Source organism: Vombatus ursinus, unplaced genomic scaffold (assembly GCF_900497805.2).
Source record: "Vombatus ursinus unplaced genomic scaffold, bare-nosed wombat genome assembly UNPS02014805.1, whole genome shotgun sequence".
Taxonomy (NCBI): Eukaryota; Metazoa; Chordata; class Mammalia; order Diprotodontia; family Vombatidae; genus Vombatus; species Vombatus ursinus.
In genome coordinates, this window is record NW_020954583.1 from 12,144,677 (window position 1) to 12,159,031 (window position 14,355).

Sequence of the window (14,355 nt, forward strand, 5' to 3'; positions counted from 1 at the left end):
AGGGAGACTCTGAAATACCTTAAATCAGGTATGTTCCTTCTGATAAGCAACTCCCCTGACAACTGAAACCTGACCCTGACTGGTGAACATCTAATGAGGAGGTGGACTAGAAAATCTTCAGGTCCTTCTTTTGGGAATGTGGCTTGATCATGAGACTCAGCACCCTCCAGCAATCTGGGCAGGGAAAGTCATTTCCATCTGGACCTGTCTGGCTAGTTTTCTCCTTCATGAGCTGAGTCACCATAACTTCTAATGAAGGGGATCAAGGACAGGAGTTCTTTTGATTAGGGAAAGAACTCACCTATACTAGATTTTATTTGTATCCTAAGCAGAAATCTAGTTTAATAGTTGGGTGGGGTCCTGTCCAGATGGCTTGCACGGAGCTGGATGTTTCCCACATTCTTTAGAAGAGGAGAGGCTTCTCACTAAGTCAGTCTTTTTACAGAGAAGAGAATATTATAAATTATTATTAATAATGAAATGGTACAACATTAAAATTAATTTCTCTCAGTGATTGACCCAGAGGTGGGATTAGAACTCCAGTCTTCTTGATATTGAATCTATCATCCAATTCATGGTACCAAAATATTATTGAATGGGCAAGAAAGAAATTTCCTACTGCTTCAGACATTATAGAATTTTATAATTTTAGAGATTATTTAATTCAACCTGCTTATTTTGTGCACAAGGAAACTGAAGCCTTTAATAACTTGCTGTCAGTCATTCAACTATTGTATACAAAAGTCAGTTTTAGAAGCAGGTCTTCAAACTTCGAGAATTATACTTTTTACACTAATCATAGATCTGAAAAATATCTTGGATGTTATCTAGTTCAATTCTCCTTATATTACATTTGAGGAAACTGAGGCTTAGAGAGATTCAGTGATTTACACAAAGACTCACTAGAAATGATTAATAGAGCTAAGATTTGAGTATGTCTCATAATTCCAAAACAGCACTTTTCCTCCACAAAACTTTCTTTTTTTCTTCACTCTTTGTTTTCTTTCTTCTTTCCTCCCTTCTTTTATCCCCCTCCCTCCCTCCTTTCTTTCTTTCTTTCTTTCTTTCTTTCTTTCTTTCTTTCTTTCTTTCTTTCTTTCTTTCTTTCTTTCTTTCTTTCTTTCTTTCTTTCTTTCTTTCTTTCTTTTTCTTTCTTTCTTCCCTCTTTTCTAATTGATTAGAAGCAATCAATTATTGCATCTAAAGACAAAATATCTATGGAAGTTAATTCATCAGTTAATTCTTCTTAAATCTAAACATTTGTTTCTCTCCCTATCTATCTATCTATATGAAAATATTTACAAGTGCATGTTTTTCTATATTTATGTGGTATTTAAAAAATTCTGAGATACACAATTTTTGGGTAATTTAATAATCTTATTTAAATACCAGCATGTTAATAAAAGGATGGTCATTTGGCCATCTCTTTTAGACCAAAGAGCCCCTCCTGGTGGTGGACTCACAGCTTATATGCCCTTGGAAAAACAGATGTTCTTCAGGGTAGCAATCATCACTGATTGGTTAACAATTAATGAGAAAATGAATGTTACAGTGAGAGGGTAGAACGAGGGTCTTGGGGTATGTGTCTTGGGTCACCAAGTCTTGGTCAAAGAAACTTATCAATTTCCATATCACCTATCTGATAAAAGGGAGGATCCACATTTTCCTAGACCTCTCTGAATAAACACAATGAGTAGGAATACAGCCATTAACCCAAACTTAGAAAATCTTTTACTGTCTGATTGGATCTTGGTCTGGGTAAATCTCTGCCTAAGATTTTCCACACTAGTTAATTTCTGAATAAGGAAGTAGAAAGGGGGAAAAACCTAGGTTCTAATTCAACAATTAGTTATTAAATACAAGAGAGAAATAGTAATTTCTATATGTATATGTACATGTGTGTATATCACATGTATGTATGTACACACAAACACAGCAGATATAACATTAAGGTGTGAAGTTTGATTTCCAATGATCACTAACTGTGGAAGTACAGTCTAAGTGTTTTAATAAATGACAAGTGAATAACTAATAATGTGTTGTATATTTACAGTATGCATGTATTTGTGGACCATATCACCTTCATAATATAATGAACCAATCCAAAATATGGATCAATTTGGTCTAAATCTAGTGATTGATTAATCTTTCCATATAGAAAATACTTAGGAATTTTTCAAGTGATAACATTTGCAGACTTCTTGCTCTGATCGAATCCCAAGATCTTATTGTTAGAGATATTATCAAGTTATGCGCTGTTAAGTATGATCTCTAGGTGAAATTACTCAAGAGGCTGGTTTTCTGATTCACCATATATCAATCCCTAGAGAAAGCTTAGAGCAAGGAAAATGAAATGACTTCCCCCAGGGTCCCACAACTAGTTAATGAAGGAAGAGGACTAGAAGATGTGTTTCAGGATTCTTCTTCCATTGTTCTTATGGGATGTGACCTCCTACTCAGTTAATCTAGCATGTGGCAATGCTATCATTATTATTATTATCATGCATTCTTCTGACTTGGCAAAATTGTCTCTTCATCATCATCTTTAATATATAGTTTCTGTGCATGGCAATTCTTTTAGACTTTTGATGATAACCTATGGTGTAGTGGAAAGAGCATTGGAACTAGATTTCAGGCCTAGGTTTGCTGTCCCATTCTAATATTTACTAGTTATGTTATCTGGGCCAAGTCAAAACTTTCATGAGCCTCAATAAGCCTCATCTTTAAAAAAGGGTTAATGATATATTTCCTATCTCACAGTACTATTGTTAAGATGAAATTAGTGGGTGTAAAGTGCTTACTATGAACACTAGAACCATTAAATAAATGTCAACTATTTTGTGGCCAAGAATGCTATTACTCTTGAGAATTAGTATTCATGTTTTTCTTGCCAGGGAATTTTTATCTAATCATTATCCTACCGAAGGAGATGATTTAGATAGAATCAGTAATATTCTCAGAATATTATGTAAATGGGAAAAGGCAAAACACTCATTTTATAATATTGACTTCTGCACAATGAGAGGACGTTTTCAGTTGATTATATCTCTTAGGAAATGGAGTTTAATCTTAATTATGAAACATAGTTGTGTTGTTAAGACACTTCTGTACTATTCTCCATTTTCTGTTAAGTCCTTTTAAAGTTGAAACTATTTTCTCTTCTCTTTATCTGGGCAAAGTTTTTTTTTTTTAGTCACTTTTAAATTTATTTTTAAAAATTTAAAACAAACAGTAAAACTTAAATACACAAGAGAAGAAAAAGAAACATATTATAAACTTCAATATTGAAACAAACAAAATAAGAGAAAAAGCATTGTCATATGCACAGCAGAACATAAAGAGAGGATTCAAAATGTACAGCAATAAATTTCCATTTCAAGAAAGCCTATATAACAAATATAACACATTTTGTTCAGAGGTGTCCATCTTCTGTTTGTTTACTTGTAAGTTTTCTTTTGTTTTCTGCTGTGCTCTTTTTTACTTAGTTATTTTTCCCCTTTCTTCCCTTCCCTTCTCCCGCCAAAGAAGGCTGCAATTAAACTGGGATATGTTTATACACACATAAATATATGTATATAGATAAACATCCATGCATAAATACATACATATATACAAACATTCATTCATACACATACATATACACACAAAGATATATATATATACATATATATACACACATACATATACACCTACATACATACACTTACATACACATAGATATACTTAGATATCTATGATCATACTCATACACACACACACACACACACACACACACACACACACACACATAGTCATAGGCATTTATGTAAGACCATACTCTACTTATTTGTCCTCTGTTTCTGAGGGTGGATGACCTCTTCTTTCATAAGTCCAAGTCTTTCTATATTTTTCCAAGTCCACCAACTCAATTCCTATACCACAACAATATTCCAATCTTATACCGTCTAGGTATTTTAGATAGACCAAAACAACATTGATGAATATGACTGTCACCTAATGTAGTTTCTCTATTTCTCTCTTTTGATTAAATCTATTTTATTCTTAACTTTGTCTGAGGTCATGATTACCATGCCCAATTTTTTTCCCCTAACAAATTCTATTCCTGATCTTTATTTTATTGTGCATATCTCTTATTTCTTCTCCCTCCTGAGTCCTTCCATTCCCATTAATCTAAAAACCCTTCTATAGCCTCTGTTATCTTATTCCCTCACCCTTCTCTGTAAAAATCTCTCATTTATCCTCTTCCCCTTCCCTATCCCCTTTACTTTTTATTTCTTTCTGAATTTAGAAGACTTTTGTACCCTTCTGGATATATATGTATTATTCCCTCTTAAAACCATTCCTGATGAAAGTGGAGTTCCAGAACTACCAGCCTTCCTCCCCCATTTAATTCTTCTGAGTCCATTCTTCTTCTTGTACCTCATTTACATAAAAATTATTTTTAACTGTTCCTAAACTGTTTTACTTTTTAAAATCATATCATAGTCAGGTCTACCCCAATCTTTCTTACGAACTACCCAATTATGATTAACAATCTTAGACATACATTTTATGTTTCCTCATATAAAAGGTAAACATTTTGTCCTTATTCAGTGCCTTGTAATTAATCTTTTGATATGTAGCTAATATTTCTCTTTGCTCTTGTATGTCAAATCTTCTATTAAGTTCTGTGTTTTTTTTTTTAACAAAATCCTGAAAGTCTGACAATTCATTAAACATTCGTTTTGTCATTAAGGATTATGCTTAGCTTTTCTGGATGTGATATTTTTAGCCGCAACCCTAGTTCTTTTGCTCATTGATATATAGTATTCTAACACCTGTGATCTTTTATTGTCACCACTGCTAGGTATTGTGTAATTCTAATTGTGGCACAGTAAATTGTTTTTTTTTTCTTGTTACTCTTAATATTTTATCTTTGAGCTAAGGGTTTTGGAGTTTGACTATGATATTCCTGTAGGTTTCTCTTATAGGATCTCTTTTAGGTGGTGATAGGTGGATTTTTTCTATTTCAACTTTCCCCTCTTCTTCCAGCACTTCAGGACACTTTTTAAAAAATTATTTCTTATGTTACTGTACCAAGATACTTTTTTTGATTGTAGCTTTCAGGTAGTCCTGTAATTCTTCTGTTTTCTTTTCTTGGTCTGTTCTCTAGATAAGTTGTTTTTCTTATGTAATGTTTCACATTTTTTTCCACTTGTTCATTCTTTATATTTTGTTTTATTATCTCTTGGAATCTTATAACTTCACTGGCTTTTCCTTGCCCAGTTGGGATTATCAGGGAGTTTTCTTCTTCTTTTTTTTTTAATGGTAATTTTTATTTATTTTTTTGTTTTCAACATTTACTTCCACAAGTTTTTGAGTTCCAAATTTTCACCCCATTTCACCCTTCTCCCACCCCAAGATGGCATGCATTCTGAATACCCCTTCCCCTAGTTTGCCTTCCCTTCTGTTTCTCCCCCCCCTTCTCCTATCCCTTTACCCTTCAATTTTCCTGTAGGTAAGGATGGATTTCTGTACCCCATTTCTTGTATTTCTTATTTCCCAGTTGCATGTGAAAACATTTTTTTAAACATGTGTTTTTAAAACTTTGGGTTCCTAATTTTCTCCCTTCCTCCCTCCCCACCCACTCTCATTGATAAGGCAAGCAACTAAATATAGGTTATATATGTGCAGTTATGCAAAACACTTCCATAGAAGACATGCTGTGAAAAACTAACTCTATTTCCCTTAATCCTATTCCTCCCCCCCCATTTATTCTATTCTTTCTTTTGACCCTGTCCCTCCTCAGAAGTATTTGCTTCTGATTGCCCCCTTTCTCAATCTGCCCTCTTCTCTATCATCCCCCTACTTCCTGACTATAATCCTGAAGGGGAAAAAAATGGTCATTCAGTGAAATAGAGGACTTTTCTGCAGGGACTTCCCTTCCCCCCTCCATTTTCCTGTAGGGTAAGAAAGATTTCCACACCCAATTGAGTGTGTATGTTATTCCCTCCTTAAGTCAAATCCAATGAGAATAATATTCACTCATTCCCTCTCACCTTCCCCCGTTTCCCCTCCACTGTAAGAGTCTTTTCCTTTCTGTTTTTTTTTGTGAAATAATTTACCCCTTTCTACTTCTCCCTTTCTCCTTCTCCTAGTATCATCCTCTCTCACCTCTTAATTTTATTCTCCAGATATGACCCTTTCATTTTCAACTCACCCTGTGCCCTCTATCTATCTATCTATCTATCTATCTATCTATCTATCTATCTATACATATAATTTTTTCCCTCCAACTACCCTAATACTGACAAAGGTCTCATGAGTTACAAATATCATCTTTCCATGCAGGAATGTAAACAGTTCAGCCTTAATGATTTTCTTATGATTCTTATGATTTTCTCTTTCCTGTTTACCTCTTCATGTTCCATTTGAGTCTTATATTTGAAAATCAAATTTTCTATTCAGCTCCGGTCTTTTCATCAAGAATACTTGAAAGTCCTATTTCACTGAATGACCATTTCTTTCCCCTGAAGGATTATACTCAGTTTTGCTGGGTAGGTGATTCTTGGTTGTAATCCTATCTCCTTTGCCCTCCAGAATATTATATTCCATGCCCTGTGGTCCTTTAACATAGAAGCAGATAAATCTTGTGTTATCCTGATTGTGTTTCCACAATACTTGAATTGTTTCTTTCTGGCTGCTTGTAGTATTTTCTCCTTGACCTGGGAACTCTGGAATTTGGCTACAATATTCCTAGCAGTTTTCCATTGGGAATCTCTTTCAGAGGAGATTGGTGGATTCTTTCAATTTCTATTTTGCCCTCTGGTTCTAAGATATCAGGACAGTTTTCCTGGATAATTTCTTGAAAGATGATACCTAGGCTCTTTTTCTGATCATGGCTTTCAGATAATCCAATCATTTGTAAATTCTCTCTCCTGCATCTATTTTCCAGGTCAGTTGTTTTTCCAATGAGATATTTCACATTGTTTTCTAATTTTTCATTCTTTTGGATTTGTTATACAGTGTCTTGATTTCTCATAAAGTCACTAGCTTCCAATTGCTCTATTCTAATTTTTAAGGAAGTATTTTCTTCAGTAATCTTTTGGACTTCCTTTTCCATCTGGCCAATTTTGGTCTTTAGGGCATTCTTCTCCTCATTGGCTTTTTGGACTTCTTTTGCCATTTGAGTTAGGCTATTTTTTAAGGTGTTATTTTCTTCAGTATTTTTTTGGGTCTCCTTTAGCAAGCTGTTGACTTGTTTTTCATGAATTTCTTGCATCACTGTCAGTTTTTCCTCTACTTCTCTTACTTGCTTCTCAAAATCCCTTTTGAGGTCTTCCAAGGCCTGAGACTGATTCATATTTTTCTTGGAGACTTTGGCTGTAGGAGCTTTGGCTTTGTTGTTTCATTCTGCTTGTATGTTTTGCTCATCTTTGTCACCAAAGTAAGACTCTTTTTGCGCTGCTTACTCATGATTCTGGCCAATCACTTGAGTTTTAAACTTTTCATTAAGGTGAAAGTCTGCTTCCAATGTGAAGAAGGTACTGTCCAAAGCTTTGGGGGTTTGTACAACTGTTTTCAGAGATACTTCTAGGGATCTGAAAATTTTCAGTTCTTCCAACTGATAAGGGATGAGGTGTTTTCTCTCCACAGTCACAACAAGCTCCACCACACCAGCACTCCTCCTCAACCCAGGACTGCCCCTCAGAACTGTGACCCAGATCCAAGCACTGGTAAAGCAAGAGATTCCTGCCTCAGGAACTGGCAAAGAGAACCCTGCAATCCCCCTCTGATCAGTCACTTGATTCCCCCTCAGTTTGTAGGCCAGAAGCTCAGGAAACAGCTGTGACCCCGGGCTGCTCTTGAGACTTGCGGCTGAGACCTAGCTCCTCTCTCACGTCAGTCACAGACTTTTCCAACTGACCCTCCAAGTTGTCTTTGGCATTCCAGGGTTGAGAAGTCTGGAAACTACCACAGCTGCCTGTGATTCAGTCCTCTGAGGCCTGCTCCAGGGTCGCTGCGGCTTGCGCGCCCACGCCAAACTGCCCTCCTCTCCCTGCCCGGCACGATATACCTTTCTGATCAACCATCCAGGCTGTCTTTGGCTGGAAATTTGTTTCACTCTGTCTTTTTGTGGGTTCTGCTGCTTTAAAATTTGTTTAGAGCCATTTTTTTAGGTATTTGGAGGGCTTTGGGGAGAGAGTTCAAGCAAGTCACTGCTTTCTCTCCGCCATCTTGGCTCTGCCCCCAATCAAGTTTTTTTTTCTTCTTTAAGATTCTCGATCTCCTTTTTTGATTAGTTGACTTTCTTTTCATAATCTTCTTGTTTTTCTTAGATTATTCTTATTTTAAAAAAATCCTCAATCTCATTTGATTTTTAAAGTATTTTTAAATTTCTTCTATGAATTCTTTTTGGGCTGGTGATCATTAACATTACATTTTTGGGTAGGAGAGGCTTTCTTTGCTTCAGTATCCATCCTCCTTTAAAGATAAACCTTGGCCTTTTCTATTTCCATAATAACTTTGTATGGTTGGATTCTTTCTCCTTTGCATGCTCTTTTTTTTTTTTTCAATTTGTAGGAACTTTTTTTTTTTGTAATTACTACTAGTCCTGGTATGTATGTGAGATGGTACCTCTGGTCTCAGATCCTCCTTCAGTTCTCCCCTCTGGCCTGGAACTGAAACCAAGGACTCCACCCTCCTTTAGGTGCCTACAGCCAGTGACATTCCTGCCCTATTTCTTTTGCACTCACCTGGCATTTGTTGGTTACTTCTTTCCCAGGGCCTCATCTCAGAAACACAGCTGGGTCTAGCATTCTTTATCAACAGAGGTTCCCTCAGTCTTCTCTAAATGAGATGCCCAACTCCCCTCACAGTGCAGGAGGTATAAGTTCCTGTTGCTGAGGCTGAGGCTGCCCCACAGCCCAGCTAACCCCAAGGCTCACCCCTTTAAGTTGAACTAGCCTGGAGATGTTTACTCTTCACAGAGCCCAAACTTCATACTGGGATTTTTCCTCAGGTCTTCTCTGATTGTCCCAGAAGGATCACTGTTCTACCCCAACTCTTGATTATTTTTAACAGCTCTATGTTTGTCCTGAGGCACTATTTTTTATCTTATTTGTGGCAGAAATATGGAGAACTTGACATTTTCTGACCTACTTGGTCATCTTTTCAGAAATCTCCAGATTCTCTAAGTATGCTATCATATCATCTGCAAAGAGTGGTAGTTTGGTTTCCTCATTGCCTATTCTAATTTCTTCAATTTCTTTTTTTTCACTTGTTCCTAACACTATCATTTACATTATAATATTCAGTAATAGTGCTGATAATGGGCATCCTTGCTTCACCCCTGATGTCACTGGGAATGCTTCTAGCTTATCTGCATTACATGTAATGCATGCTGGTGATTTTAGATAGATACTGCTTGTCATTTTAAACAAAACTCCATTTATTCATATACTCTCTGTTTTTCACAGGAGTAGGTGCTATATTTTGTCAAAAACATTTTCTACATTTATTGAGATAGTCATATGACTTCTGTTAGATTGTTACTGATGTGGCCAGTTATGCTGACATTACCAGCCCTGCATTCCTGGTATAAATCCCACCTGGTCACAGTGTATTGTCCATGTGATAAATTGATGCAATCTCTTTGCCAATATTTTATTTAAAATTTTTGCATCAGTATTCATTAAGGAAATTGGTCTTTAATTTTCTTTCTCTGTTTTGGCTATTCCTGGTTTAGTTATCAGCACCATACTTTGTCATAAAAGGAATTTGGTAGAACTTTCTTTGCTAATTTTTCCAAATGGTTTATAAGATATTGGAATTAGTTGTTCTTTAAATGTTTGGTAGAATTCAATTGTAAATCCATCTGGCTCTAGAGGTTTTTTCTTAGGGAGTTCAATGATGGCTTTTTTTCCCCCTGAAATGGGTTTTTTTAAGTATTTTATTTCCTCTTCTCTTTATCTGAGCATTTCATATATTTTTGTAAATATTCATCCATTTCATTTAGATCATCATATTTATTGCCAAACAGTTGGGCAAAATAGCTCTTAATTATTGTTTTAATTTCCTCTTTGTTGGTGGTGATTCAACCTTTTCATTTTTGATACTGGTAATTTGATTTTCTTCTTTCTTTTTAATCAATGGTTTATTTATTATTTTTCATAAAACCAGATCTTAGTTTTATTTATTAGTTCAAGTTTTCTTACTTTCAATTTTGTTCATCTGTCCATTGCTTTTCAGATTTTCTAATTTGTTATCTAATTGGTAATTTTTAATTTGTTCTTTTTCTACCTTTTTTTAGTTGTATGCCCAATTTGTTGATTTCCTCTTTCTCTACTTTACTCATGTAAGCATTTCAAAATAATAAGAACTGCTTTTGCTGCATCTCATAAGTTTTTGTATGTTGTATCATTATTGTTATTCTCTTGGATAAAATTATTCATTGTTTCTAAGATTTGCTGTTTGACCCACTCATCCTTTAAGATTACATTATCTAGTTTCCAATTAGTTTTTAGTCTATCTTTCTATGGCCCTTTATTACACGTAGTCTTTATTGCATCATGATCTGAAAAGGATGCATTTAATATTTCTGCCTTTCTGCATTTGATTGTGAGGTTTTTGTGCCCTAATACATAATCAGTTTGTATGTAGGTGCCATGCAACCCTGACGAAATAAGTATATTCCTTCTATCCCCATTTATTTTTCTCCAGAGATCTATATCATGTCTATCATTTATCAAATTTTATTCACCTCCTTAACTTCTTTTTTGCTTATTTTGTGGTTAGATTTATCTAATTCAGAGAGGGGGAGGTTGAAGTCCCCCACTAGTATAGTTTTTCTGTTTCTTCTTATAAGTCACTTAACTTGTTCTCTAAGAATTTGTATGCTATACCATTTGGTGCATATATGTTTAGTATCAAGATTACTTCATTGTTTATGATACTTTTTAGCAAGATATAGTTTCTTTCCTTATCTCTTTTAATTAGATCTATTTTTGCTTATGTTTGACATCAGGATTGCTACCCCTTCTTTTTTTACTTCAAGAAAAGCATAATATATTCTGCTCCAGTCCTTTACTTTTACTCTATATCTCTCTGCTTCAAATGTGTTTCTTATAAACAACAAATTGTAGGATTCTGGGTTTTAATCCACTATGCTGTTTCCATTTTATTGGAGACTTCATCCCATTCACATTCACTGTTTTGATTACTAACTGTGTCTTTCTCTCTATTCTATTTTTCTCTGTTTATGCTTTTCTCTCTGCTTTCACCCTCTCCCTCTTTACCAGTTTTGCTTCTGACCAACCACCTCTCTCAACCTGGCCTCCCTTCTATCATCTCCTCCTTTTTTTTCCCCTTTCCCCTCCTACTTTCTGTGCCTGCTGAGGCATAGGTGTCATGATTCCAAGCTTCTTATGCTGGGGGCCAGGGCCCTGGTCACTAACTTTCTGCACTGGGGTCTTAGGTGCTTGTGGCTTGTCCACTGTGCTAGGGTGACCTGAACTAGTTGCATCTGTTGTGCTGGCATTCCAGGGTTCACAATTTGCCTTTTGTGCTGAGGCTGAAAGATTCACTGCTGGCCTACTGAGTCAGGGCCAATGGACCTCAGTTGCTGATCTGTGCTATGGTTAAGTGCCTCCTGCTGGCTTGCCTGGACACTATCCATGCTGAGCTGTACTCTACTTTTACCCAAGTGAGGCAGACCTTTCCTGAAGTCCTTTCAAGTTATCTTAAACTGGAAAATTGTTTCATTCTGACATTTTGTGGGTTTTGTTGCTTCACAATCCATTTAGAGGCTTGATTTAATGTTGTTTCTGAGGGAAAATGGGGAGAACTCAGTCAACTTCCTGGCTTCTCTCCCTGCCATATTGGCTCTGCCCTCTATGTGCTTCTTTAATCAAAATATTGTACTATATTGTTCATCTGCCATTCCCTTTCCCCCAAAGATCCATCTTTGTTGTATTAAATATACGTTGTCCACTTTAAAAAAAAAACACAAAAATTTCAGTAATCACATTCTTCCTTGTTTGAAATATCCAAAAAAAAAGAAACATTTTTGAGTACCTGCACATTGTAGTTCAATGTAACAGGAACTATACTCCTCACATCATATGAAATAATTACTGTATTAGAATATCAAAGAACTATTTCCAACTAAAATAGACTCAAATGAGTCTATGATCTCTTGAACGTGGATATTCTCTCCAGTTATTCAAAATGAAAATTTTATGATTCTTCCTATCCTTCTATTTACTCAGATTTCCATGAACTTTAATTCTTCACACCTACTCATTCCCCATCTCTCAGATACACTCCTTTAATTTCAATTACATGTACACGAACCCCACTTTTGTTCTCTCCCTGGTCTGTTGCAATTGGTCTCTTTGACTCCAGTGTGTCTTAACTAATCCATCTTTTACATAGCTTCTGAAGTAAGTTTCCTAAAGAGCAGCACTGACAATATCACTACTACTCTAATATCTCCCTATTAACTTATAAATTAATAATTTCAAAAAAAACTTGTAGAGTTAAATCAACACATTCGACTTGTAGATCTCTTCACAATCTGGGCCCAGTTTCCCTTTTCAGTTTTCTTCCATTCACTCTCCAGTACAGTCTTTTTGTCAACTTGTTGTTCCTTACAAATATTCACTTGCTGATTTATCTGTGCTTGTTTTTTGCTGTTCCTCCTGTCTGGGATGTTTTCCTATCTGTTTCCTGCCTCTTGGCCTCCCTGGTCTTCTTCAAGACTTAAGTCAATATCTCCTTCTGCATAAGGCCTTTCCTTGTCCCTACTAATCCAGTCTCCTCTGAGGTTGTCTATTTTAGATGTGCTTTGTATAAGCAAGGGGGGAAGGAGGAAACAAATATTTATTAATTTCCTACCATATGCCAAGCACTGTGATAAGTACTTTACGAACATTGGATGTTCACAATGACCCCAAGATAAGGATCTGTTGTTATCTCCATTTTATAGTTGAGAAAACTAGGGCATATAGAGTTAAGTAAACTGTCTAGGGTGACAGTGTCTGATGCTGGATTTGAACTCAGATCTTTCTGAATCCAGGTCTAGCATTCTATCCACTGTGCAACCTAGCTGATATTTATCTATATATACATACACACACATACATATATATGCACATATACACATACATACACACATACACAATACATATGTGTGTATATATATATATATATGCATTTTATACTGCTATAAATGTACATATTGTCTCCATTGAAATGTAAACTCCTTGAGGGCAAAGACTATTTTACTTTTGCCTTTACCTCCAGAGCATAATACAGTGCTTGGTAGATTGAAGATACTTTTGAAATGCTTTTTTTTTATTTGATTGACTCATTTATGTCTTCTTATAGATTCTCTACAGGAAGACTTTACTTAATCATTCTCTACTGACATTTCAAGGATAGCCAAGGAGCACATAACCTGTCTTTCATGTATCCTTCACCTTTGCCTTTACCTTTTTTATGATAAATTTCTTTGATGACATTTTCTTTTTTTAAACTTTTAAAAGAAAATAAATACTTTAAAAATATTTACTGTAACAAAAGTTTTCAGTTCACTTTTATTTGCTTTCTAATGTAATGTCATATTCACTCCCGTGCCGTAAGCTTTTGTTTCTTCAGTTTCTTCTGGGATATCTTTTTCTTTTGAGTAATTTCCCCTTCTGGTTTAGGAATGATTTTTTCCTTTTCAGTAAGTATCATCTCAATATGGCAAGGGGAGCTCATGTTGATTCGATCATGAGCCCCGTAAGTACGGCATCGCATTTGGGAGCCTTGTGAACCTGGATATGCTCAATGACAAGATAATCCACATCCAAGCCCTTCAGTTCTGCATTACTCTCTGCATTTTTAAGCATATGCAGCAAGAATTTAGCACTCTTTCTGGGCCAACGACCCTGTGTCCAACCCCAGTGCTTAGCCTGTGCACACCTGCCAACTCCACCATTATATCGCTTGAAGGGAACACATTGTTTCTTAAATGTGACATCTTTCAAATACTTGGTAGCTTTTCAGTTATGCATTCCCTTGATAGCTTAGGCTGTTTCATGGGTGTTCTTGAAGTGGATCCAGAGATCTGAACCCTTTGACTTGCATGATTCAGTGGGGTTCTCTAGATCAAGAGAGTACCTCACCATTTTAAATGATTACTTAGGATGAGTCAAGGCAAGAGTGATGACATTTTCTACTCTGATTTGTCTTCATGGTTTCTTACTTTTAAAGGAAATTTTGCTGCTGATATCCACCATGAGCTGTTTTATTGCCTTCTGAGTGACACTACTTTTAATGCTTCTAAGATTTCAGCATTCCATAATTTGCTGTCAAACAGCACAGGTAGAA

General features: G+C 35.7%; 1 pseudogene; it reads right to left on the minus strand.

The window, feature by feature from the left end:
- Positions 1-13,605: 13,605 nt before the first annotated feature.
- Positions 13,606-14,153, minus strand: LOC114051778 (annotated as a pseudogene).
- Between the last annotated feature and the right edge of the window lie 202 nt (positions 14,154-14,355).